The sequence below is a fragment of the Talpa occidentalis genome, unplaced genomic scaffold, assembly GCF_014898055.3.
Source record: "Talpa occidentalis isolate TD23 unplaced genomic scaffold, MPIMG_talOcc4v2.1 talOcc4.17, whole genome shotgun sequence".
NCBI lineage: Eukaryota > Metazoa > Chordata > Mammalia > Eulipotyphla > Talpidae > Talpa > Talpa occidentalis.
Genome location: NW_023601754.1, coordinates 3397286 through 3423526, shown reverse-complemented (window position 1 = coordinate 3423526; position 26241 = coordinate 3397286). Strand labels below are relative to the sequence as shown.

Below are 26241 nucleotides of genomic sequence, written 5' to 3'. Positions count from 1 at the left end.
TTCTATAGAAGTATTAAAAATGAAGTAGATAAGTAGATACCTATCATATGGTAAATAAAATATATACACACACACTCGTACACACACATGCATATCCTATTTTAACCTTAAAGTACATATGCACAGGAATATTTCTCACGCACTCTTTCTCACACACTCTCTGCGCATGTATATGCATTGTAAAAAAAGATATTCATTAAACTGTTAACAGAAATTATATCTGGGAAGTAAGAATGAGAAAGGAGATGTAGTTTTTTTTCCCTTTTGTAGTTCTGTGTTATTAGATTTCTTTCAATGAGCATGCATTGCTTTTGTAATTTAAGAAAACCAATAAAGGAAAAATAGATTATTAAATAGCTACTTTGTGAGCATTGAGTAAGGAATGCAATGATCCAGGAGCCAACAAGCTATGCAGAACTAATTTCACTTCTTTCTCTTTCTAAAAAAACAGTTATGAAGGAATGCAATAGTCTAGTGTATCTTAACATCCCTTGACCTGGTTTCTTGGGGTACCCTAGTGGACAGCGTGGAAACCTGGAGGCTGAGGTTGTTCTGTCATCCACGCATCTTGAGGACTCATTAGATAGCAGGCATTTTCCCAGGATCTTGAGCTTAGACTGAGGAAGTCAGAGAAGGTCCTTGTCCCCAAAGCTCTGCCATTCTACTGTGTATGGGGGAGGGGAGAGTGGGGTGTGATATGTAAATGAATAATTACATGCCAATATGCCATCTCCTTAAAGGGAATTAAAGGATGTGATAGAGAGCAATCAACTGGCTACTGGGTAGTCAAGGAAGAGCTCTCCAAGGGAAGAGATATAAGCCTTTTGAGCTGAGATGGAAAGCTAGGAAGAGAGCCATCCAGCTGAAGAACAGGGAGAAAATCCCCACTGGGAATCTGGCTGGTGCAGAGGCCAAAATGGGGAATGAGCTTCATGGGCTTGAGGAGCAGCTTAGAAATCAAGGAGGTTGCAAGATTAAGAGCAAAGGGGGTGGGTGGGAGAGGGAATGGAGGTGATGAGGGCTGGGAAGAAGGTGGGGTGCAGGTTAGTTGGACTGTGAAACCAACGTAAGGATTTGCATTTTAATCTAATAGCAAATGAAAAACCAGGAAGGGTTTTGAGCAAGGACATAACATCATGATATGGTTTTGTCTGTTTGTTTTTGCTGTTTCAGTCACACAGGATCTACACTGACAATGGGTTGGAGCAGAAGCAAAGGAAGAGAGATTGGGAGGGTATTATTCCAAGGAAAGGAGATGCCTTCTTGAGATAGATTTGTGGTAGGGGGGATGCATTTGTGATTTTTTAAAAAAGATTTATTTATTTATACAAGAACTGGGGTACAGGCCAGAGGCGCTGGAGGGTGAGCGAATTCACCAGAGACAGAGTGGAGAGCAGAACAGACAGGCGGATGGACCAAAAGCACTGCTGAGTGGAGCAGTGGGTGAGACTGGAGAGGTGTGCCGCGCCATGTGGTATCTCCCTGGCCAGCAGGGAATCGAACCTGCACTGCAGGGACTGTGGACAGCTTCACAGTGTTGCATTCAACCTGCTGTGCCACCGGGGAGGAGGCCCATTTGTGATGTTTTGAGAGCTGAATCCCCCAGGACTTACTCATAGATTGAGTGGGCTTGGGGAAAGAGAGGCGTCAAGGATGACTTGACGAGAAATGATGGGAATATCTCTCCTTGAGGTGGAGAAGCCGGGGAGGCTTGTGGATGTGTTATCTGATTTGATTCCCAAATATCCAAGTAGAAATCACAAGCAGCTTGAAAGTCAATCTGGAATCTCCAGGAGAGGCCAAGATTAGAGAGTTAGATTTTGGACTTTTTGGGCAAATAGATGGTACTTACCATTGGTGATTTCATCATCCATTAAAAAACCTGTCTCCAGGGCCTCCCCTGGTGGTGCAGCAGTTGAGTGCTGGGCTGGGAGGCTGCCCACAGCCTCTGCAGCGCTGGTTCGTTCCCCGGCCGCCGGTGAGGGTCCCACACACACACAAAAAATCTGTCTCCAGAGAGTATAGGTTCATGTTTGCCAGTGTTATCCCAGGACCGTGCTACTGTCCTATCCTGCTCCAAGAGTCCACGCAGCCGATGGCTGGGAGGAGAAGAACTGGCTTGGCGGGTTTATGGCTGAAACACTGCTTGGCGGAAGCTGCGGTACACGGGATGCCAAATGTAGACGTCAAAGCAGTAGTGGGCAGACGTGAATCAAGACCCTAGGGCTCTGTATCGACTTTACTTCCAGTCCCCAAATCAGAGTGACTACACCAGCCCTTTAAGTGAAAAAAGACCCTAGAGTGTTGGTGTCCAGAGGTTTCATAGGAACCCAGAGTGCATCAGAGAACTGGGACACAGGACTAGCACCAGACGGAGACATGGACACGTAGGCAAGAGAACAGGGTGGATGCCGCTGAGAATGGGAAATTTGGGGAAAAGCAAGAAAGAGGGACGGAAGAGGAAGCAGATCTGAAGTGGGCGTTGGCCAGGTGTGTTCACGGGACAGCAAGGATGAGCAGCTAAAGCGGAGAGGACAGGAGGGTGAGGCTGGCTGACTTCTACTACCTGCAGCTCTGGAATTGACATGTCACCCTCTGGACTTATTACAATCATGCGCTTTCATTCTGAAGGCCATTTGGGCTCGCTCTGTGTTCTCATAACATGCCAGTTTCTTTCTTTCCTTAGGGACTTTGCACGTTCTTGCTGCCTGGATTAAATTGCTGGCTCTTTCTTGGGCTCTGTCAATGTGCCTTAAAGAGGCCTTTCAGGACTTCCAACCCTCAGGTTCTCTTCATCCTATCACCTTGCTTCATCTCAAAAACACTCGTCACTATTTAGATGATCTTGCTGAATGCTTTATGCCCTTTTTATGTCCCCTGCTCAAAAATTAAGCTCTGAGAGTAGAAATCTTGTCATTCTCGATCAGCGCCTAGACATTGCCAGGAGCAAAATAATGCCATGTCCTTAATAACAGTTTTTTTGAATGAAAAAGAAAAGCATCTTATTAACAGTCACGCAGATGATAATCAAATGGGAGGGCACCTCCCCTTCCTTCCAGGTTTTTTTTTTTTTTTTTTCATTCCTTTTAACTCAGATTCTCTAAGTCAGCCACATAATCATCATCCAAAACACTTTCCTGAAATTAACTATGAAGTGTTGAACAATGTACAGAAAGAATCATGTTGTCATTTCTAAATAATCTGCTCTTACAGTTTTGTGGGAGAAGACATGCAGGATTGTCTAGGACAGTCCTTGGAATATCACAACGGCTCAAAAAAGTATGTGCTGAATCTGAGACGATCGTAGAAAGAAGTAAGTGGTAATTAGATCCTACCCAGGTTAAGAACAAAAGTGAAGATTCTACTTCATCCCGCACATATTTATAGAGTAATTATTATGTACATAGAGTTTGACTAAAGAAGTGAAAAGAATTAAGATGTGTTGAGTGCAAGAAATTATACCAGCTGTCTTATGACTCACTTCATCTTAACAACAATCTCAGGAGATGGGTAATAGTTTTAATTTTCAATTGTGAAAATATTAAAGGTTCACAGAATCTGGGTGATTTGCTCATGGATACAATCTTTTCCTCTTTAGTGGCAACAGTAGTGGTTAATTCCACATACTTTAAATTTCTGAATTAAATAAAGATCATTTGGGAAATACCCCCCTTTTTTTTAATCTTCCATTTAAAAAAGTTTTCTAAAGAGTAGGTGCTATTTCCTCACCTTTGCAAGTCCAGAGAAATATCATAACTTATGTTTTCTTTAGAAATTAAGGATCTTATAAAGTATTCTACACATTTTCACTTTTTTGCTTAATCAGTTAAAATATATATTAATGCTTATAGAAAGTTTCAAATATAGAATGTTTCAAATCCACCATTTTCACTTGATAAGATATGTATATTTAATAGAAAAAAATAACATGTAACAGATTTAACAGTAAAACACTGGGTAGTCCTGGTAAAACCAAGAGTAAGCTAAAGATTTTGACACTCACCATTACTGTTCATCATTTGTGAATCACAGTCAATGCAACAAGATATGAAAGAGAAATGAGGATAAATATCAGAAAGGACATAGTCATTATTTTTATAGGGCATGATTTTCTACATATAAAACCTCAAAAATAAATCATGTGAGAAATAGTCAAGACCAATAACAGAGTTCAAAAAGACTATCAGGTGAGTCTAAAAATAATGCTTTTGGGTCTCCTTGGTGGCCTAGGGGTTAAGTCTCAGCGCTATCACCACAATAGCCTGAGTTCTATCCCTGGCCAGGGAGCTACCCACATGGCGCAGCAGGCCTCTCCTGTCTCCCCACTGCTCCCCTCAGCAGTGTATTTCACTGCTGTTCCCTACTCTGTCTCTGGTGAATCCTCTTACCTGCCCCCACCCCTGCACCTCTGGCCTACAACCCAGTTCTTCTACACACAAATATATATTTGGACTTACTTCCTTTAGCAAAGCCTGGAAATTTGACAGCTGCACTGAGGCTACAAGTAGGGGAAGGTATGTGGGGAAGGTGCAGGTGGGGAGCAAAGGGGGGAAAAACTCAGTGGGTGGTGGTAGGGATTATTGGTGCTGAGGGGGTGGGCATGGTGTGCTCACACACATTTGTGGAGTGTGAACCTGTACTCCTAAAACACGTACACTGAGGTAAAACTGTTGTCAATTAATACAACTTAAAGACCAAAAAAGAAGTTCTTCCCTCGATTTGAGAACACATTAAAATAATAAAAACCCACGTTAACAAGATGAGTAAACATCCTGCAATAAATACAAGAAATTGTTTTAGTCAAAACGTACCTTTCAAGAAACCTTTGACAACCACAGAAACGAATTTTATTTATATTGCCTTGCTGTCTGTCTGTTATTTTTAGAAGAAAACAATCATCCCTGCAATCACTTCTTGGAATTGTCTTGATTTTTCAGCAATTTAAACTCGATCTAATATAGTTCTCTGGAGACTGTCACTATAGTTTTCAGTGCACATGTGTGCGGGTACTGATAATTTTGTATTTTCTTTGGGGGTAGGAAAAGGAAAAACTAGCTGAGAAAATTATTCCTAAATGTTCATTTGCATTAAATTTTAAAAGAATTTTGTTCAATCACTGTCAGAAATGTGAGAACTCTCCAAGAATTTTATGGCGTTTCTCAGCACAGCCACTTCCTGGGGTAGAGGCGATCTGAGTTAGCAATGCCCTGCGCTACTCAATGAGAATTGATATTTACTCTCATCAGCATTAGTCCATATACTCCACACAATTTCAATGAAAATACAGTTAGTATCTTTTGGGGTTGTCTTTTTTTGGGAGGGGAGCCTCAAGCTGATATTATCGGGGAAGAGTAAACATACAAGAGCAGCCATTTAAATTGCTGTAAAGGAAGCATAAGCAACACTAACAGATACCAACAAAGGACTCGGGGGTCTCGGAGGGGTCCTGTCAGTGAGGGTGGGCATGGAATGTCTTCTCAGGAGAGATTCAGGAGTCGTCTCTGGACAAGTCTCCCTGAAGCCTCAGCTTAATCCCCCTTCAGGAACCCGCCTTTCAAACCCGATTGGTCCATTTTCCAAACCAGCTGATCCCAAGACCTGATTGGTGCTATGCTAGTGCTGCTTGAACCTGACTGGCGCTGGAGGTAGCCTGGACCTGGTTCTTTTTCCAAACCATCCCAGGATTAAAACCAAAACCCAGGTAGTACGTCCAACCTGCTTGCCTGGACTGGCGCTGCACTGGGTGCGATCACTCTGCTGTGTCTGAATGGTGCCAGCTAGGTTTAAACCTGACCCCTGGGTCTTCAAAACTGCCACTTTTTAAAAATCTCTTTATTTTTCTTAAACCAACCCCAGCTGTGCCAGGCTTGTCATCCAAGCCAGCCACTGTGGCACAGCCCCGGCCGATCCCACGCAGCTGGGGACCTGGCACGTTCCCAGAACCAGGAACCATGAGGGCTGCTCTTACACGGTAAACACGGGTGGACATTGGACATCTCTCTCTAAAGTGGGGAAACTGGATCACATGGAGTTTCTATTTTCAATTCTTTGAGGCAGCTCCATACTGCTTTCCGCAAGGACTGCACCAATTTACATTCCTACCAAGAGTGTACGGGAGCTCGCTTCTCTCCACATTCTCTCTAGGACTTGTTGCTTCTTGTCTTTTGGAGAATAGCCATTCCCCCAGGTGTGAGCTGATAGCTCGTTGTTGTTTTGATTTGCACTTCCTTAATAATAAGAGTGACAAATATCTTTTCATATGCTTGTTGGCCACCTGGGCGTCTTCTCTAGAGGAGTGTCTATTCAGAACCTCGGCCTCTTTTTTTAATCAGGTGGTTCTTTTTGTTGTGCTGTTGGGTTTTATTAGTTCTTGAGGCATTTTGGGTATTAACCCCTTCCTTGTTGGGTGTATGATTTGCAACAATCTTCTCTCATTCAGTAGGCTGCCTTTCTATTTTGATGATAGTTTTTTTCACTCTGCAGCAGCTTTTTAGTCTGATGTAGTCCCATTTGTTTATCTTTGCTTTTGCTCCCTTCCCAGAGGAGTCGAGTCTCCAAAGACATCGCTAAGACTGAAGTCCAGGAGCGTATCGGCCCTGGCTCAGTTTTTCAATCTCTTGCTTGGGAATCAATTATTTATCTGCTTTTCCTTTTAACTTGCCTCCTTAGGAGCAGAAATTGTGTCTTCTTCATGTTTTATCCCTAGGATATAGCACAACATGTTAAAATCTGAATTAGGGGAAGCATCGTCGTGGGTTGGGATAAACAAATTGAATAGCCATCGGATTGCCTTTGCTTGATCCAGGAAGGCTTCCTGGAAGAGGTTCAATTCTAAGTTTGTCAAAAGATAATTTCCAGTTAGAGAGAAAGGAGAACACAATTACACTGTGCTAGTCTAGAGCAGCTTGACAAGGGTTAGGGCCTAGTTCTGTTTCTGTAAAAATGGCCTCGCATGATAAACAGTGGAAGATGAGAGACCAGTCGATGCTGTTCTAGCTCTTGTGTATTGTGTATCCAGGAATGATAACAAGTGTCATATGCATGAGGGGGACAGGAGAAGCCCCGCTGATTGCTTTGGGTGAATCTGTAGCCCTGACACACTCCTGATGGTTGAGTAGTGGACTGTCCCCCTCTGCTCCACATTGCTCATGGGTACCTGACTTGACACAGGCACACTGGTCAGAGTTTGTGGGGCATGTCATCTACTTTTGCATTTTATCTGATCCCCTATCATTCTCACAGTTAGAAGTGCAGTTGATTTATTGCGAGATTGGCACTTGTATTTTTTTCCCATTGTGTACTGCAATCAATGGATTGGGATGCAGACTTGGGGGTGAAGAGCAGTGACTCTCACATCTTTATTTATGTTCATACCTACTGAGACCAGACAAGGACAGGTCAGCATATTGAACCTGGATGTAGGTGTTACTTACTCCCTTGGCTTTATGCATCTCAGGAGATTATCTGGTATAAAATAGATATTGAAATAACAGCTGCATATGAGCCAAAGTTGCCAGTAGGCAATTTTTGGCTAGAATTCTGTAGCACAGAACTCTTAATCATAGAGAAACCCAAGAAGCTGGTCCAGCATCAACAAGAGATATTATAAGGGAGGACACAGAGTTGTTTTCCCTCTCAAAGCCCTGCCCATCTGAAATTCTAGAAACAATGGGAGACCAAGCTAGGAAAATCCAGTACATCTGGGTCAGAAAATTGCACTACACCATAAGTTGGTCATTTTTTCTTCCTGGAGCTTCAGTGCCCTGTGGGATGACAGCAGTGATCCAGCTCATTTCAGTATCTCCTTTTTCTCCAGAAACTCAGGTTTTCTGTTTTTGGAGATGACTGAGGCCATAGCAGGGGAGAAGAAGGAAATCGAAGGGTTCTGTGGCCTTCCATCCCCACCAGTGTGCATCAGGGAAATTCAACTTCAATCAGATTGACATTAATGAGATCTCCATCACGGTTTGTCAGGAAACAGAAAGCTGTATATTTTTAAAATCTACAACTAAACCAAATTCCCTGATCTAAGCAAAAATAATTAACACCCATCAAGAGCTGGCTGCTCTCCCAACTTTGGCAATAACCCTCTAACATAACTACCATTATTATCCCCATTTCAGAGACGGGAAACTGAGTCTTAGGGAAGTTACGTTATTGACTCAGCCATGTTTTCACGTGGAGTGGACTGTCTGATCCCGAGGTTGGTGGTGATTCTGCATTTGCCTCTAAAGGGAAGGCAGGAACCTAGGCGATTCTGAAGTCTCAGATTTGAAAGTCTGTGGTCCATGTTAGTTTAACATTTTCAATGCATTCAATTGGCAGCTCTTCAATGAATAGTTTTTGAGCACTGATGATGGGCCAGGGTCTGGGAGCACCAGAGCAGAATGGACCTGCCCTCAAGGAGCATCCAGCTGTGGGCACTGCCCGCGAAACGGGGCAGCTGTGACTGAGCCCGTGGGTGTCCCGTGACCCTGCCTTCCATGGGCTGCGCCTCACCCGTCAGTGTCACATCACAGAGCTCCTGAAAGCACAATTAATTTTGACTCACTTCCTGACGGCGCTGAGTGTCGCCTGTCACTGAGACCACCACATGCTTTGATAGGCGGCCCAAGCTGCAGGGCAGCCCCGGGGAGGTCAAAGGTCCCTGTTTAGGTCACAGTTTTTGCTTGGGGGCAAAGACAAAGCGCTTTGAAACTCCCACCGGAACAAGTAAAATGGATGGAGACCAGTGGTCAGGGAAGAGGGATTGGAATTTAAAATCCTTTGGAAATGTCAACAGATCCATTCAGGTCTGCTCAGCCCAGGGTTCTCTAAGGCTCACCTGGAGGGAGATAATCAATTCCAGAAACATCAGGGATTGCCCGGGACTCAAGGCAGATAAATATAGGTTAATGAGGCACGTTTAGTTAGAGGATTTTATAAACACTGGTATGTAGATCTATTGATGGAGGAAAAACGCCCAGTTAAGCACAGGTTAGAGAGAAGCCTCCCCCGCGTGCATGCCCATCTTTATTCAGGAGTTTGGGGGGGAACATCTGATGTTGTAAATGCGAAATTGCTCTATTTAATCTGAGTTTCTCATGCAACGTGTGTTAATATTTGTCTTCTTTTTTGCTTAAGTGGCTCCGTCGTTAAGTTTTCAATCACATAACCACTGAATATGTAAGATATAAACCACAGGCAATTAAATGATAGCTAAGGCACTAGGGCTGACTTGATGAAGCAGGTATGTTATTAAGATTATAAACACAGCCCGGCCCAGCCAGTGAGTTAAATGCTATGTCTGGCGGAGGGTCCCTGTTCTGCCTGAGAGCTGGGGAACTGCAGCGCTCCTAGGAAGGCGTTCGAGAGGCTTCCCCCAAACTTTTCCCTGCCATGTACGCCTTTGACTCTCAACATTGTGTTTCTTGGAGCCACCCATGAAAATACAAATTTGTGAAGGGGAAGAGGAGGGATCCGTGGAACAACTGACTGCAGTTTCCTGTTTTCCTGGTAGCTCCTTTTCCATTCCCTCCCTGCACTCCTTCCCTCTGTCTAAGCCTTGAATGCTGGGGCTCCCCAGTTGACATTCTTTTTTAAAAAATATTTTATTTATCTTTGTGTAAAAGAACTGGGGTGTAGGCAGAGGTGCGGGGATGTGAGAGGATTTACTGAAATCCACTGCTGAGGGGAGCAGTGGGGAGGCAGGAGAGGTCTGCTGTGCCCTGTGGGTAGCTCCCTGGCTGGGAGTGCTGAGACTTAACCTTGAGGTCCCTGGGGAGTCCCCAACTGACATTCTTAGTCCTTCCCTTCTTGCTCAGTAATGAGAAAGTGATACTCGAGCTCCGCTTAGAAAATACAAGCATTGCCAGGTAGTTCAACCAAAGCATTTCAAGAGGCAACTGATTAGAAAAGGTTTGGGAAAGCTGTGAAGCCAACAGGGGGTGAGGTGACCCAGAAGAGCAACAAGAGAAAACTCCCCCCACCCCTGCAGGGTAGAGGCTTAGTGGGGGCAGGTGGCTGCAGCACAGCCCCAGGGCTCAGGCTGCCCAGGGAAGGCATGGCAGGGGGTGGATGGAGCCACAGAGAGAGATGCCAGCACCTTTGGAGAAGCCGCTATAAACAGAAGAGGCAGCAAGTGCCAGGACTTCCCTTTCCCTACCCTTCCATCTCCCCTGGCTCTCCCTCTGGGTGAAGCCAGGCAAAGCTAATGGACACGAGTCTAGCAAGCTGGGGGCAGAGTGAAGACACTTGGCTCACCGCCTCCAAACATGCAACTGATGCAAAACTAAGCCAAAAACCCCGAGGGAGAAACTCACTGCCACTCTGTACAACAGAAGCTTCAGCTCAGCAGAGACAGAAGGGGTGAGAAAAACGAGCGGACTCTATTTAGAGTAATCAAGGGGCACCGCAACCCACAGGCGGAGGAGGCGCTGCTGTGCAGAGCCCCACAGACACACTGACTTGGGGCTCCTGAGACAAGTTCCTGCTCTGGATGAGGCAGTGCACGAGCAGGCCCCTGGGACAAAGCATGCACCGCTGGAGGCCAGCAGGGCCTGGGGTGCACTGGACACTACGGGCTGGAATCTGAGACTCAACACAGAACAGCTGCAGCCTGAGTCAGGCCAGGGCACCTGGACTTCCTCACAGAAGTGACTACCCTGAGCCCAGGCTGCACTGCCCACACCCCGGCCAACCCCACAAAGAACGGCTTCACAACAGGAAGGTCAAATTCCTGGGTCTACTGGAGCTGATCCTGTGATGTCCATCGCCCTGGTCCTTTTTTTCATTTCATTTTATTTATTCATGCATACAATAGCTGGGGTGTAGACAAGAGATGTAGGGAATGAGAGGATTCACCAGAGACAGAGCAGGGAGCAGAACAGATGGATCTACTGAAATCCACTGCTGAGGGGAGCAGCGAGCGAGACAGGAGAGGTCTGCTGTGCCATGTGGGTAGCTCCCTGGCCTGGGATGGAACTCAGGCCATAGGGGTGATAGCACTGAAATTTAACCCCTATGCCCCCAGGGAGGCCCCTATATGCTGATCTTTAGTACAACTCCAGCAAAGACTAAGACAGGATTTCCCATCAACCTTTTCTTATGAAAAAGGAAGTTGATTATGAAACAAAGAACCATGATCGCCCTCCTGTCTGCCTGCTGACAGGTCCGGGGCTGTGATGGGCTGTGATGGGTGTATTCCATGGAGCACCAGGACCTAAGGATATAGCTCAGCTCCTCCTGCCCAACCTTTTTGAAAGACGTTGCTTCTGCAATTCACAAGATAACTGGCGGTTCTCTGCCACCTTTCTCCAGTGTGCCCAGGAATTCCAGGTGCTCCCTTGGTGGTTTCCAAGGAGAGAGACAAATTTTGGAGCCAGAGGCTCTGCACCCAGGGAGCCTGAGCAGCTGAGTCTGACTATCTGGCAGGAGTTACAATGTTCCCATCCCATTAATGGGTAATATGCACAGGGATAGGTTCGATTGTCTCCATTATTCAAGGAACTCCATGTGCCTGGTAGCAACAATTACCAAGACGCATAAATACAACAAAGTTAATTAAAATGTTAGCTGATATAAATAACCTAAGGTTATTGAACATTGTTCCATTTTAAATTAATAAATACGCAAAGGTAATGTTTATAATTAAAGCTATAATTTATCTTCATGCTCTGTTTGTTTAATAGCAGTGGTAATATAACGCTACATGCAGAAATGTAGTAATAGATTTGTTTAGCACTGACATTATAAACAAATGTCTCAGTCTATTTATTCTAAGTTATGATACAGATTCTTTTCACATGCATCTGATGGCCTTTAAACCATTTAAAATGAACTGCATTAACGTAATCTAATCTTGATACTGAACATAACATTTCAGTTTGAATTATCCTGAATCCATGATCCATTTTATTACTCACAAAGCACTTTATACATTTATGATAATGGCAAACCTTGCTCTGTTATTTAAATCCCATTTCAAAAGGGATGTTATTCTTTTCAAAAAAAATAAATAAACCCCACACATTTGGGGTAGTAAAGTACAAATAAGGAAAAGTCAATGGCCAGCAAGCCCTTTAACAAAGCAAACAATTCAGATTTTTATGACATTAGCAAATAATAAAGGGAAGAACTGACATTTACAGTTGATGAAATTTTATGTTATAACAGATGATGAAAATGGAATGAAAATCACATGGAAAAATTTGTCCATGAGGTTCTGCCCTTCTGAGCAACCTCTACCTGCAGACTTCTGTGGGGGCCCCTTTACAACATCAACCTTTATTCAACCCTCAGAAAGGACCCAGGTGCACCCCAGTATAAAGCTTGCTAGAGAGCAGAGCTTGGACCACACCTTCAGCCTCCCCTGGACTCAACCTCCCTTCTGCTTCCCTCTCTGCCCTCCCCAGGCCCCCTCCCTCTCTTTCATTCAAGTCTCCTGGACTCCAGGGAACCCTTATTCCCCACCCTCTAATTTTAATTATAACGAGCAACCAGCCAGCTCTCTCCTAGGATTGCAGGGAGAGGAGAGAGGAGAGAGTGGGTTTTTCTTTTCTGTGCACTTCTAGTTCTGTTCCTGAACATAGCTTCTTGTTTCTCTCTCCCCTTAATCCCTTTTAAAATGAATGTTTCTTCTGGGTTTATCTGCAGTCCCTGAAAAAGTTTCACTTTATTTCGGTAAGAATATTTCATTGGGTGTCTTAGAAACAGTTGCCCCTTAAGCCAAATAAACAACAAAACTAATTTTTTGAAGAAGGCGTTGCTTTCTTCCCAAGGCAGTTAAAAGTGTAGCAAGCCTATTTTTGGAAAAAGAATGGACCAGGGAATTTTTTTTTTTTTAAATCCTAAACAGATTACACACTTTGAAGAATCCTAAAAGGATTTTGATACTGGAACCTCTGAAATTCAGTAAGGATTTAAATTTAAGATTATAAACTATCCCACTGCAAAATCCCCCTGTGAGCAAATATCACATTTTAGGCGACAAGTGTCTCTGGAGCTGCCACTCAGGCTGGTACTTCTCATTAGGTGCCCTATTAATAAAACAGGGGTGGGGTCACAGGGCTTGGGGCACGAGCTTGGCGGAGCTGGGGCTGTCAGAGTGGCCTGCTGTCAAAGGCACAGGCTACAGAAATAAGTCAGGGGGCTCCAGTTCTCCTCAGAGGCTCAAGGAAGGGAGAGGCCTGCATGTTTGCCTGCCCTGGTAGATGCAGGTGCTAAGCAAGCTCTGAGCGAACCACTGAGGGGCTGGGCCAGAGGACACGGGACAATGGAGAGAAGGGATCCTGAAAAATGAAACAGGGTGGTCCCCGGGGAAAAGGATCCCAGTTTCCAGCCCCACCCAAAGGAGGGTGGAGCAGAGCAGAGAGAAGAAGCTGGAGAGAAAAGCTGGAGAGGGAAGGAGGCAGGATGGAGAGGCAGGAGGAGACCTGGAGGAGGCACACAGAGCAGAGACATGTGAAGAAGCTGCACTTGCTTCTTGGTCCTGGACTGGGTGACACGGACGTGGGTGGGACCTGGGGGAGGGGGGGCGTGTGGTTAACAATGGCAGCTCTCATTTTGATTTTGCTCCTTCTGACCCAGGCGTGCCTGGCCTCCTCTGCCCCTGTCCCATGCGTCCCCACCAGGAGAGGCCTTGGACTCTGACAAGCTTTTGGGTCTTGCTTTGGGCCAACCCTGTTTGGCTGGGCATGTGCGCAGCAGGGGATGGGCAACTTAGGTTGCTTATTTGAAAACCATATTCTTTCTCTTCTCTTTGTTGCACACTTTCCATTAAAGGTCTAGAGGATGTTTTGTCTTGATGCAGCGGATGGCAGAACCTATATAGAGTGGGCAAGTTTGGGGGCCCTGGGGTGCCCCTCACTCTGCCCTGGAACAAAAACATCAATGCTGCTGGCCCCTGGCTGCCTTCTTAGTAAGGTCCACTTTAAATTCAGGTTTTCCCAGATGCCCCCTATTTTGGGGTGCGGGTTATATGGCTATAGGCAATGTGAAGGAGGAACAGGTTGACGGGGTTCAGGGTTCAGAAAATGCTACCCAGGATCCAGCGCTGCAGTCGACTGGATTAACTTGGAGGAATCTGAGAAGTGCCAGGTGCAGAAGGACCTTCCCTAGAGCAGATGATAAGCGCCCGGGGAAGAAGCAGCCTCATCTCTGAAGATGGAGGCTTGGAAGGAACAGGCCTTGCTCAGCTCCCAACTGACCCCGAGTTCCTGCCCCTTTTGCTCCTATTCCTTTTCCCCGGGGATGCTCTACTCTTCATTAGACCTAGTGTGAGAACATGCAGGCTTCTTCCTGCAGGTCTTCACTTCCCGTGAAAGCTCCTCAGCCCCATAAAATGTATAGTAAATTATTTGCATGATTTTCTCTTGTTCACTGATCTTTTGTTACAGGGGCCTCGCCTCAGCTGAGAATTTTGAAGGTTAAAAGGACAAAATATTTATTTACCTCCCTTACAGGGTCAAATTTTGCCCTCTCTATGTCTGCTTTCTAGTGATCATGGAGTATTTTTTTTTTAAGATTTATTTATGCATATAAGAGCTGGAGTACAGGCCAGAGGTGCAGGGGGCGAGAGGATTCCCCAGAGACAGAGTGGGGAGCAGAACAGGCAGATCCACTGAAATACACTGCTGAGGGGGGCAGCGGGGAGGCAGGAGAGTTCTGCTGCGCCCTGTGGGTTGACTCCCTGGCCTGGGATAGAACTGGTGCTGCAGAGGCTGCGGACAGCTTCATAGTGCTTTGACTTAACCCCTTGCACCACCAGGGAGGCCCCGATCATAAAGTATTTTGTACACAAAATTATTTCTATATTGGGCTTTGTACAGAATATTAGAACCAGAGGGGCTCATTGATATTCCCTAAAGGTCAGAGATCTCAAAAGTGTAATAATTACACACTTTTTGATTGTATGACCAAACCTTAGTCAGACTCCTGAACCTTCTCAGAGACCCTCATGCACATCCTTGTAAAGTCCAGTTTTAGAAAGAACCCTGTTAAGTCAGTCTAACCAGAACCCCATCCCCCCCAGTTCTAGGTACGTGATCACCCTAATATCCACATGGTTCCTCCTCCTCTATGGCTCCGATGGGGTGTCGCTCACCCTGCTCCATTAGCATAGTTCATTCAGGAACCCCCTCATCCCTGGTGCTTCCTCAACTGTTTCCCATCCACCCTGCTCCTTGGCTGTAAATTCCCACATGCCCACATGACATTCAGAGTCCTGGCCAACCTGCCCCCACCGCAAAATCCCATTGCATGGCTGACACCGGCCGAGCAACCCTCTCCCCCTCGGGTAAAGTCTTCACTGGTACGCCTTAGCAAGTGTGGCTATCTCTCTCTCTCTCTCTCTCTCTCTCTCACACACACACACACACACACACACACACACACACACACGATGCTGAAGCACCCTTTGGTCCTACTTTTGGGGTTCCCTTCTGTCGGGAGGGGTGGACACACAGGGTAGGGTACCAGTGACGTGTTATTTACAGGCAGAGGAAGAGGAGCTGGAGAGGGCCTGGGCCTCTGGCTCTTCCCTGAGTGGGGGGCGGGGGGGCGGGGTGAGCCAGCGCGTGGTGTGTGCCAAGTTTCCTTGCTGGATTTTGCTGGGATCGGATGTGAACCGGGGGAAAGGAAGGCATGAGAAGAGGCAGCACAAGCCCATTTAGTTGCTCAGGCTCAGCAAGGAGCAAGCATGGCAGAACATTGCAGAGAACAGCTGGGGAAAGAAAGGGCCTGGGGTCAGTGAAAGGCCCAGGCCCATTCAGTGCCGCCTGTCCAGCAGCCATTGCCGAGTAAATGTGGGCGCTGAAGGGACTCCCAGACTCAGCCTCAGCTCACCTTAGATCCTATTTTCTAAAAGCACTGCCCACTGCCTTGAAAAAAGAGCTCTCTCCTCTGCCTGCCCAGGAGACAAAGAGCAATGCTTTGCAAAATCCATAAAACAAAAGACTCCAACAGTGTCAAGCCTCTTTAAACAATCACTTGTGCTATGAGGCAAAACAACTGAGACGTCGGGATAAGCACTGTGGAGGTATTTTTCATGTTGATTGCAATAACACCATCAAAGCCATGCACACTCTGTGTAAAATCAATGTCTGCTTGTGGGGGGGTGTGGGGAAGGGAGAGGCCTGGGGATTTTATCTTGTAAGTCAGCTTCGCAGATAATCGCATGCCCCGGGCTTGGAAAAAATTGATGGTGGATCAATGATCAGGAACATGAACTGGACTCATTTGTGCCTGCGCGGGGCTCCCCGTTAGCCGGGGGTCTCGGGCGTGCGGCAGAGATGGAGTGGCCGGGACGCGTATGATAACCTGCAAAGCACCCAGAGGACCCCTTTGGAAGGGTGTGGATATTAGAATAGAGCGGTCAGAGTGGGAGAAAACTTCCAGGGGCTGGAAGAAGGTTCCAGCCATAAGGGGGACCAGCGTGTGCACTTTCTACCTAGTCCCACCCAGCAGCATGTCCTTACCTGGCACCTGTGTCCTTTGGCTATGGTGAGTGGGTCATCTGGAATTAGTGTAAAGCTGAAGGACACACCTGACTGCAATGGAATGCTGGGGTGCAGGAACTTCAGGGAGGGGAGTGTAAATACCTTCCTCCCAGATCATAGCTGGTGCTCATTTAAATGGAAGCCTCACCACCACTGCTGACCCACTCACACCGGCAGCTGTCCACTCCGTGGGGATGGACTATCTTGCACGGGTCATTGCTATATTTTGTGCTTAGTTTGCTAACCAGACTGTAACCTCCCTGAGGGCAGCAGCTACTTCTTATTTCTCTGTACCTCCTATGAGGTGCTGAACATCATTTCTGATTCCCAACACACAACAGGCCACTGTGTAAGAGCCTTCACTTTAAATTTGTTTAGGTTTATTAATGATCTTGTTTGATTTTTTTATTACCCTGTTAAATCCTTTTTCTTCTTTGAGGTCTGAGACCTCTTTATGTACCCAGTGACCCATCCTCACACCATTTCTCTTTGCTTTCCCTAATTTAGGTATTGGAAAAGTATGCTACAAAGCCATCTGCTTTCCAAAGGGGATCATTTACCATCTTTGACACCAGGCCCCACGTGACTCATCCAAAGCCAGATTTTTCTTAATTTTTGAAGAGTAATCACCACTGAAAGGATTTGGCTTCAGAGAAAAATTCTTTAGAAATTAGGTCTGAGAAAGAAGTCAGAAGATTCTGAGAATGGCATCAATACACAGAAGTTAATTCTGAATCCCAAACTGACAGGAGTTCCTGGCTTGGTGCAGAAGTCTCTAGCTATGTTCTCTTTTGTTCCCACTGGAGAGCATCCAAAGGGTGGGGTTTGCATCTCATGTGACCTGGAGCTAAGGGATGTGACGCACTGGCTCTGTGTCCCAAGGGTTTGGCCCTTACCTGAACGTGCAGTTTGGGCAGTTGGCCAGGTGAGGGTTCTAGGTGTGCCCGTGAAACAAGCCAGGTGCTCCGTGGAGAAGGGGGCTCAGGAGTTGGACTGTAGCTTTAACCCAACCTGCTGGGGGAAAGGAAATAGGTCACACCCTTTTCCTAAGCCTCACCTTTGTCAGAATTAAAGTGGGGTTGAGCTTGGGACTAGCTGGCCTAGAAAGGTCTTTGAGGGGAGCCATTTAAAAAATCATGCTGAACAGGCATCTACAGAGGGACAAGATGAAGCCAGGATTCTCTCGGACCTCTGCTTCCAAGAACTGCCTGCTGTTGTCATGGAGACTCCTTGGTTGTGACAGAGATACAATTAATAGGTCATTATGCATCATTTACTATACGACTTTATAGTACAAGTTACTCAAGTGCTCGGAAATCAGAGCTTCTAAACTTTTGGGGATCAAGGATCCTTTTGAGAATGGATCAAACCTTTAGTTCCTCTGTCCAGAAACACACACACGCACACGCACACACACACACACACACACACACACCTCTTCATATAATTTTGGGGGAGTCTGTGGACCTCATAAAGGCAACTGACTTTTTGTAGACCCTTTGATAAGAGTTCCTGCTTGAAAGTAAATAAAAACTGGACACAAGGCCAATCTCCTTTTTGTTACACCAAATTGTGACTCTAGGTTTCTGCCTCTGAACTGGAACTCAGTCTAATTCAGCCTCCTTAGTCATCTCTAGAGCGTAGACTGTGAATAAAGGAAAAGATAATAGAAGCACTAAGCTCTTCTTACTCCCAGTGGGCTTTCGGGTCTGCTCAGAACATAACTTGATCCAGTTACTGACCTTCAGATTCTTATCCCTAAAATGGGGGTAACTATCTGCCTCACAGGATCATGGAGAAAAAAGCACACAGGATAGGAGCAGAATGAGCAGCGGACGCATTTTCTAGGGTATAAAATGTAGTGAGCCACCAAAAAAAAAAAAAAGCAAAAACAAACAACAGTAAAAAATAAACCCCCAAACCCCTCACCAATGTTTTAACAATACTTTAGTGTGATATGTAATAACATTAAATACTATTTAATGCCATATTTAAAAAATCAAAATGAACCACAGCAATCACCATTTTGAATAAAGGCGGGCTCAGCAGTGCCGGGTCCTTAGGCCTCAGATTCCAACATGGCAATTCCGGCCCCTAATACTCGCAGGGCTGCAAATACTCGGACGTGCTCACCTGGTCCAGCTTCTACCTGGAGCTGAATCAGGAGCCACAGGGCCCGGCGGGTGGGTTGCAGGGCTGCGGCCTGCAGCCTGAGGCCAGCCCGGGAGCTGCAGCATCTCGGGGCGCAGAAACGCGCCTGGGTCCGGCCTGGCGGGCTGCGCAAGGCCCGAGGCTTCGCGGCCGCTCCTGGGCGCCCAGCGCGCAGGCCCGGCCCAGTGGGGTGCGCGCGTGGCTAGGACTGGCTTGATTGGAGCGCGGGGCACCAATGGGGCAGCAGGACTCGCCAGTGCCAATGAGGCCTGCGAGGCGGGGCCCGAGGCCTAGCTGGGCACTGGGGGTCATTCCCGCCTGAGCCTCAGGCCTGGGGTGCCGGCTCCTTGGAGCTGGTCGCGCGGCCGCAGCCTCCCCGCGCCCTGCGCTGCGCCCGTGGACACTCCCGCCCGCACTCGGGCGCGCTGGGCGCTGCTGACCTGCGTCCGGCCGCCTCTGACAGCCGACCCTGCCGCCTGCAGGGCTGCGGGCCCCGGCGCTGCCCGCCCCGAGCTGGGTCTTGGTCCAGCCACCGCTGGCCGCCCCCAGCCGCCCCGGGCCCTCCACGCGGGCCGCGCCGTCCTGCACGAGTGGCCCTCGCTTGGGACGCTGGACGCCGCGGCCAGCCGCGGGGGTGAGACAGCCGGCTCTGGTGGGTGGCCTGAGAAGCTCTTGTCTTTCCCCAGTCTCCCGCTTGACAGTGCACCCCGCTTTGTTGCAGCCTGAGGACCCGCAGTGACCACCCCCAGCCCGGGCACTGCTTGCATTAGCCCCGTTTTCGAGCTGTGGTCTGGTCTACAGCACGGGACTGGCCAGGCCCCCAGAGCCCCACAGGCCGGAGCTCAACTCCTGGGGAAGCAGCACGGGTCTGTGACAACGGTCCTAGAATTTCCTTCCTGGGGGTCCTGTTTCCTCTACCATAAGCACCCCGAGTTTCTTTAGCTGGTTTTCGCAGGACGTGGTGGCAAACCAAGAGGTCGTAAGGTCAGCCAGCGTCCATGCCAAAGGTGGACCCTAGAAGGTGCCTGCTTTGCGTGTGCTCTAAGGTCTCAGGACAGGCCCTGCATGTGGGTGTGGGGTGGGAGGCCCTGGGGCATTCCTTGGCTTCTCTTCTCATTTGCAAACTTAAATTCAGCTGGCTTCGTGAAGCCAAGCCTTCAGGACGGAGCAGCCAACGATTTTGTTTTCTCCTCTCGAGCTTCCTTCCTGACATAGCATACCTAGGCCGTCACATGCAGGTAATTATGATCTGAAGTGTGAATTATGATTCTTGATGATACTTCCTTGTGATTTGTTGCAGTATAAATAATGGTGATTTATGGTGGCTTCACCAACTGCTCTGTTGGTGATGGATCATAATAGTAGATCATGATAATTATGAAATCAGCACAGAGCTGTTTGCCTCTTGTAATTCAATTGCAACACGGCCGCCGAGCTGCTGAACATCACAGCCTGCCTGCTGGATGCTGGGCTGTGCGCGAGAGAGGGGCTTTGGTCTTTCATGTAATACACAGCAGTTCATCTCTAATAATTGTCCAGGTGGTTGTAGTATGATAGCTTGTTGGCATTGCTGGGAGGTTTTCATGCTAGACGCGAATTAAAATTCCAGAGTCAGTTATTCCCAGGCCAGAGAAATGAACTGGGAAACACTGAGGATCTGGGGACCGAGCAGGTGACAGAAGCTGGGGTCCTCTGCCCCGCTCCACTGAGCCCCTCCTGGCTCAGGCCTGGGCTGTGTCATGCAGGCTGTGTCACAGTGTTTAATTTCTGATTTCCATGGAAGAACTCGTTATCCAAGGAACATAAGGTATCTGTCATTTGGACTCTGCTTTCAGCCACTTCAATCTGTAAAAAATCTACTTCATTTAGAACAGTCATTTCCCAAACGGAGTGCAAAAATGCTAGATCCAAGAGTTCTGTGAAAATAAGAGCACTGTGGTCAACTAACCTTGGAATACACTGTGCTAAAATAAATGAAAAATGTGTGCAGACATAAATATAAATACCTAAGAGATGCATTTTTAAAAAGGTAGGTGAAATCATTCTTTAATGCAGGACTTCTTTTTTATAATTTATTTTTCTTTCTTTTTAAAGATTTATTTATGCATACAAGAACTGGGGTACAGGCCAGAGGTGTGGGGGGTGAGAGGATTCCCCAGAGACAGAGTGGGGAGCAGAACAGGCAGACTGACTGAAGTACACTGCTGGGGGGAGTAGCAGACGAGACAGGAGAGGTCTGCTGTGCCATGTGGATCAGCTCCTTGGCCAGGGGTGGAACTCGTGCTACAGTGGCTGTGGATAGCTTCATAGTGCTGAGACTTAACCCCTTGTGCCACCAGGGAGGTTTCCCTAATGCAGGGCTTCCTAGCGATGTCCTTTTGATGATGGTCATGTGGGATGGCTAGGAAAACCAGTCCTCCTTAATTCGAGTCAGTCCCTGCTGCTGTGTGTTACTGAGGCTGTCCATTCTTAGCCATGCTCCCATCAAGAAGTAATAGAGTCTAATTGTCCTACCCTTGTATCTGGGATGCCCCCATAATTATGTTGACCATTGGAATATGGTAGAAGTGGAACAGATTTTGGGACTGGCCTCATGACATCTGAAGCTTTTCTACTAGAAGAGTTCTTTCTACTAGATGAGTGTTTTCCTACTAGGAGAGTCCTTGAAACTGGCCACCAAGCTCGCAGGGCCTCCTGGGGAGGTCCTTGTGGATGAGAGCCGAGGCCTGGATGAGCTCCTGGGCAGCAGCCAGCACCCCCTGCCAGCTGTGTGGATGAGGCCACACAGGCACGACCTGCCCTTTGGCACCCACGGGAAGTGCTTCCTGTCCACTCACAGTTATGTGCTGCTTGAAGACCTCCGTTTTGCGTTGGCGTCTAGATGTCGTGGAGAACAGAAGCAGTCTGCCTCCTCTCGCTTATTTTTGATCATAACCCTGTTCATGTCTGTGATAGAATTTGCCATCATTTATTTAGTTTTCTTCTCTACTGTAAGCTGTCCGAGGACAGGGGTCATCTTTATTTTGTTTCCTTCTGCACCAGCCTACCAAGCACAGTGACCCTCACAGAACTGACCTCACTTGGTATCTATGGAAGGAACAAGCATCTTTGGAAACCATTTTCAAAACACTACCATAGTATAGAGACAGAGTTAGGGGTTGACTAGCTACATAACAGAAGGATCCTTTGCTAAGGCAAGATTCAGCTTTGCCCTTAAGTATAACCCTACATGGCGCAGCTAAAATAGGATTCATTGTGAAAAACCCTACATGACTGAAACTTATTGAAACCTGAACTGTACCTAATGTGGTCACATTGTCTTCTCAGAAGCCCCAAAATTCCTACTCACAGCCTTCCCTTTCACCCTTCCACAGAGGAGATGGTACCCCAAGACTGTTGGGTATCACCCCAAAGAATAACCTTGTTGTTTTGGTAAACAGGCATATAAGCATAAAAATATGGCATATCCACCATATTGGTATTACAAGGCTTCTGTCTGTATTTTGCTTTATTTACTCTTAGTTTTTGAAATTAATCCTTCTCAACATATATTAACATTTAATTATAAATATATATTTAAATGGGTAAGGATATATAATATATATTTACATATTATATGCACTTCTATATTTATCTATAGTAAATATATGATTTAACTTCCCAAGATTAATATATAGGCCACATATATACTATACATAGTTGACAGTTATATAGAGAGAGACATGTACATCTAGTTTACTCAATTTATCTGTGGCATTCTGTTTTAGGACTAAACATCTGTTCGTTCACTCTCCTGCTTATAGACAGATTCTTTGCCATGCATGTTATGATACCCCAGGCTGTGATGACCACGTGCCTGGCCGACGTTTATTGTCCTTTTCCAGAGGGGCACATCGAGGCCCAGGACACTTGTGGGCTTGTCTGACACCAGGCGTTTGATCAGGTTGGGGCCAGAATTCAGACTCATCCTCTGTGGTCTCCTTTGCTGCGTTTAGCTTCCCAGAAGGCCAGAAGGTCCTCAGACAGGGTGTAGCTGCTTGGAGAGGAGTCTAAGGAAGCACTTGGTCACATGGACCTGGCTCTGATGGCCAAGCGGGGACAGCCAGGGGGCACGCTGGTGGGGAGGAAGGACACATAGGATCGGGAGTCAGGGCTGGACACCAGCTTGGCCCCTTCCACGTCATGGAAACCGGGGCCCTGACTTCAAGTTTCTAAAGGTCCCTCTAACCCAGGGTTATAGCGCTCACACCTCCTAGGCAGACTGTGAGCCCGAAGGAAAATAAAGTGCAGAGAAACCTTCTCAGACCTTTTATTGGTTAAATCTGTTGGTGGAAATTCAGAAAATGTCCCTCTATTTTGGGTTCTTGACCAATCGTCACCCCTAAGTTAAATTGAAGGTTGGACCTGCTGGGATTGCCTTGAGGATGTAGACTCTGAGTTCTGAAGGCCGAGAGGGGTGTTTACTGGCGTCTGAGAAGCTCAGGAGGTGGCTAGAGCCGCAGGGTCTCAGGCCTGGCCTGTGCTGCAGCTCCAGTGCCGCCAGCATGGGAGTGTCTACCTGTGGGGTGAGTGGCCAAGCTCTGATTTTTTCTGATAGGGTGGATGTGAGTCCTGGCTTCTTAGTCTTGCAAGGGAGGTTTAAAGAATGTGTATGTATTTGACAAATATAGACTAGGTCTTAGTTCTGGAAAGCATGAGAATGTTCCAGAAGACATGGTGCTAGGGATGCTGAAGGCGGGGAGCATGGGGTTGAATGTCTCCAGAGCTTCAAGGTGCTCTTGGTATCACTGAACTTAGGGGTGAGTGCTGTTGGGTTTGTGCCAGCCAATAGATGCCGGTATGGCGACTTCACACTAGCTTTTCTCTGTTACCCAGTTGTGCACTCTTCACTATGATCCTGGAGTCCAGCCCTGCTCCCCCTTCGTTGGGTGTAGGAGTGGCCTAACACTTACCACTTTGATTTTTCTAATAGGCCTGGCTTGGGTGGCTCCATGTACGCCCAGCACCTGCAGCAGCGTTGGGCCAGTTGCCAGAGCTGGAAGCGCCCCAGGATGCCGAGCACACTGCCTCCATGCGGCGGGTGAACGCTGCCACCAGAGAAGAGAGACTTGCTCAGGCTCTCACGGCTGCTGAACAGCAGGCAGAGAATCAGAACCAGGTACTGACACCCCCTTTCCATTTGTGCTGGATACCGTGTCCCTGCAGGAACTGCCCACCATGTCTCTCTGTCCACAGCCCGCTCTTTATGTCTTTGCCAATAGCTGTGGGTCTTTATTTCTTCCTGGGCAGGGAGGGGTCAGATAGCGTGGGCTGTGCCTGAGTGCCCGTCTGAGGTCTGGCCAAGGGAGAATGAGGGTTCTTAGCCACAGCTTCCTCCATCCCATTGGCCAGTCCCCTAGCCTGGTTAGAAGTGGGGAGTCATTCACATGAGTTGAAAATACCAAACCACCCACTGTGTCCAGCCGGTCCTGCTGCTAGACTTAGCAGCAGTTGTCCAGCCCACCTGGAGGACTGTGTTGAGAATGATTCAGAGGTAGAGGCAGCTCTGTGGTCTGTCCCCTGCTGTCTGTCATGGTGCTGACAAAGGAGGGGTAGGTGTGGCAAGAGCTTACCTTCCTGTCTTCCTCCTGGCCTGATATCAGCCCAGTCTCCAGGCCTCTCCTAAGAACCTGGAAGATGGAAAAGTGGGTGTTTGAGGCCTTATGGCAGTTTTGGTTTTTTTTTTAAAGATTTATTTTATTTATGCATACAAGAACTGGCGTGTAGGTCAGAGGTGCAGGAGGGGGTGAGAGGATTCCCCAGAAACAGAGTGGGGAACAGAATAGGCGGATCCACTGAAATGCACTGCTGAGGGGAGCAGCGGGGAAACAGGAGAGGTCTGCTGTGCCATGTGGGTAGCTCCCCAGCAGGGGATTATACTCTTGCTCCAGAGGCTGCGGATAGCTTCATAGTGCAGCGTCTTAACCCCTTGCACCACCAGGGAGGCCCCCTTGTGGTAGTTGTTACAGAAACCCCCACGCACAGAAGGAATTCCTCTCGCTTCTCAGGGAGCCCACTAAGTAGCTGGAGCAGAGCTCCTCCCTTCCTCCTCCGCCCAGTGCAGCAGCTGACCCAGTTCCAGACTACTGAGGTCCTGACTAATTGTCATCCCCCCTAAGCAGACCTTCACTGAGCCTTAAAAGCAGAAAAATTCAGCAACAAAAGCAAGAAATAAAAGAGCTGTCAGAAGGCATCTACATAGAAGCCTGAAGTTATGCTTTCATAACTGAATAAATAACTCCTTGAGCAATAATTTGTTTGCAAGCTGTTAATTAGCAGCATAATTAATTTCTGCAGATTATAAATAACAGAGCACAAAGTGGCATTCCCAGCAGAGCCAATGAAAAATTACCTAAACCATTTTAAGGACCAAAAATAGTTCACAGTATAACATATTTAAAATAGTTCTAGAATCTGGATGATACCACTTCCTTTTTCCTATGGGTTTGGAAAAAAAGCATGAAAGAAAAAAAATCCCAGAACATTCAGCATGAACTTGTATCTGAAGTAAGAAATTTATTGGCGAAAAGCAGAGTTTCATTAATCACCCTGTTCTCTCTCATGCTTGGCATGTCGAGAAGGGGGAAAAAAAAATCTGTTTATCTCTGCTTCAAACAAACAGCCACATAAGTAGATTATTCCCAACAGAAAGATTTTCCCTATACTCTAATCTCAGAGCAATCATTCACTCCTCTAAATGAGCAGTTACTTAAAATGTTAAGAAGGGATGCTAATTAGTTCAAGGAAAACCCTGCCAAGTATTTGATTTTTAGTAAATAAAATGAAGATAGCGTGGGCCTCTTACCTTTTGGTGACCTGAAGTCATTTTCTCCCTGGTCACTTGCTGTGGCTGCCTCCTGAGTCCTAGGACCTGGGATGGAGGATGCTGGCCCCATTGGTAGGAAATAATCTCTAGGTTTAGAAACTTGAGGGTAAGAGTAATTTTGAAGTTTGCAGCGAACGATCCTTTATTTATAGGCTAGAATCTTTTCCAAAAGGATTTAAGGATTTAGGTGACCAATCAAAAAAACAAAACAAACAAACAAAAAAAAGTGGTTAAATGAGCTCAAGAAAGACCAAGGTGAATAGAAGCTGGAAGGAAATTGACTTAGGAGGAATGAAATAGGTATTCCAACAAGAACATTCAGCAGATGTTACAATTGGGCATCACTTAGCACTGAGCTTCCCAGTGGCCACAGTGAAGAGGACACCCCAGTGCTGAAGAGCTGATGTTATCTTAAGGGTGGACAGGTGAGAAGCCAGGGAGCATGGATGGTGAGCAGTGCCACATTCTAAAATCAGGCAGATGTGGGTTCAGCCTGACCTGATCACATACAGACTTTGTGATCTAGGCAAATTTAATCTTCCCACGGTCCTTAATTTTTAACAAACAAATAAACAAACAAAAAACCCAGAAATTCTTTTTATTTGAAATAATTTTGGACTCATTAGAATTTGTTAGACTAGAGAGTTCTCTTGAACTCTTCCCTTAGCTTCCCCCAAAGATAACATCTTAGATTCATTAGGACATTATTAATACCGGAATTACATCAATATAACACTATCAATCAAACTA

The 26241-nt window shown here is 46.8% G+C and overlaps 1 long non-coding RNA gene across 1 annotated transcript in view; it reads right to left on the bottom strand.

Annotated features, from left to right (window-relative positions):
* LOC119248891 (uncharacterized) overlaps positions 1 to 18649 on the bottom strand; it is a 49977-nt gene extending 31328 nt beyond the window's left edge. The window contains exons 1-2 of the long non-coding RNA XR_005125999.2: positions 18609 to 18649; positions 17372 to 17486 (exon numbers count right to left, since the gene is read on the bottom strand). This is a non-coding gene — a long non-coding RNA (uncharacterized LOC119248891). The remainder of the gene's footprint in view (positions 1 to 17371; positions 17487 to 18608) is intronic.
* Positions 18650 to 26241: the final 7592 nt, after the last annotated feature.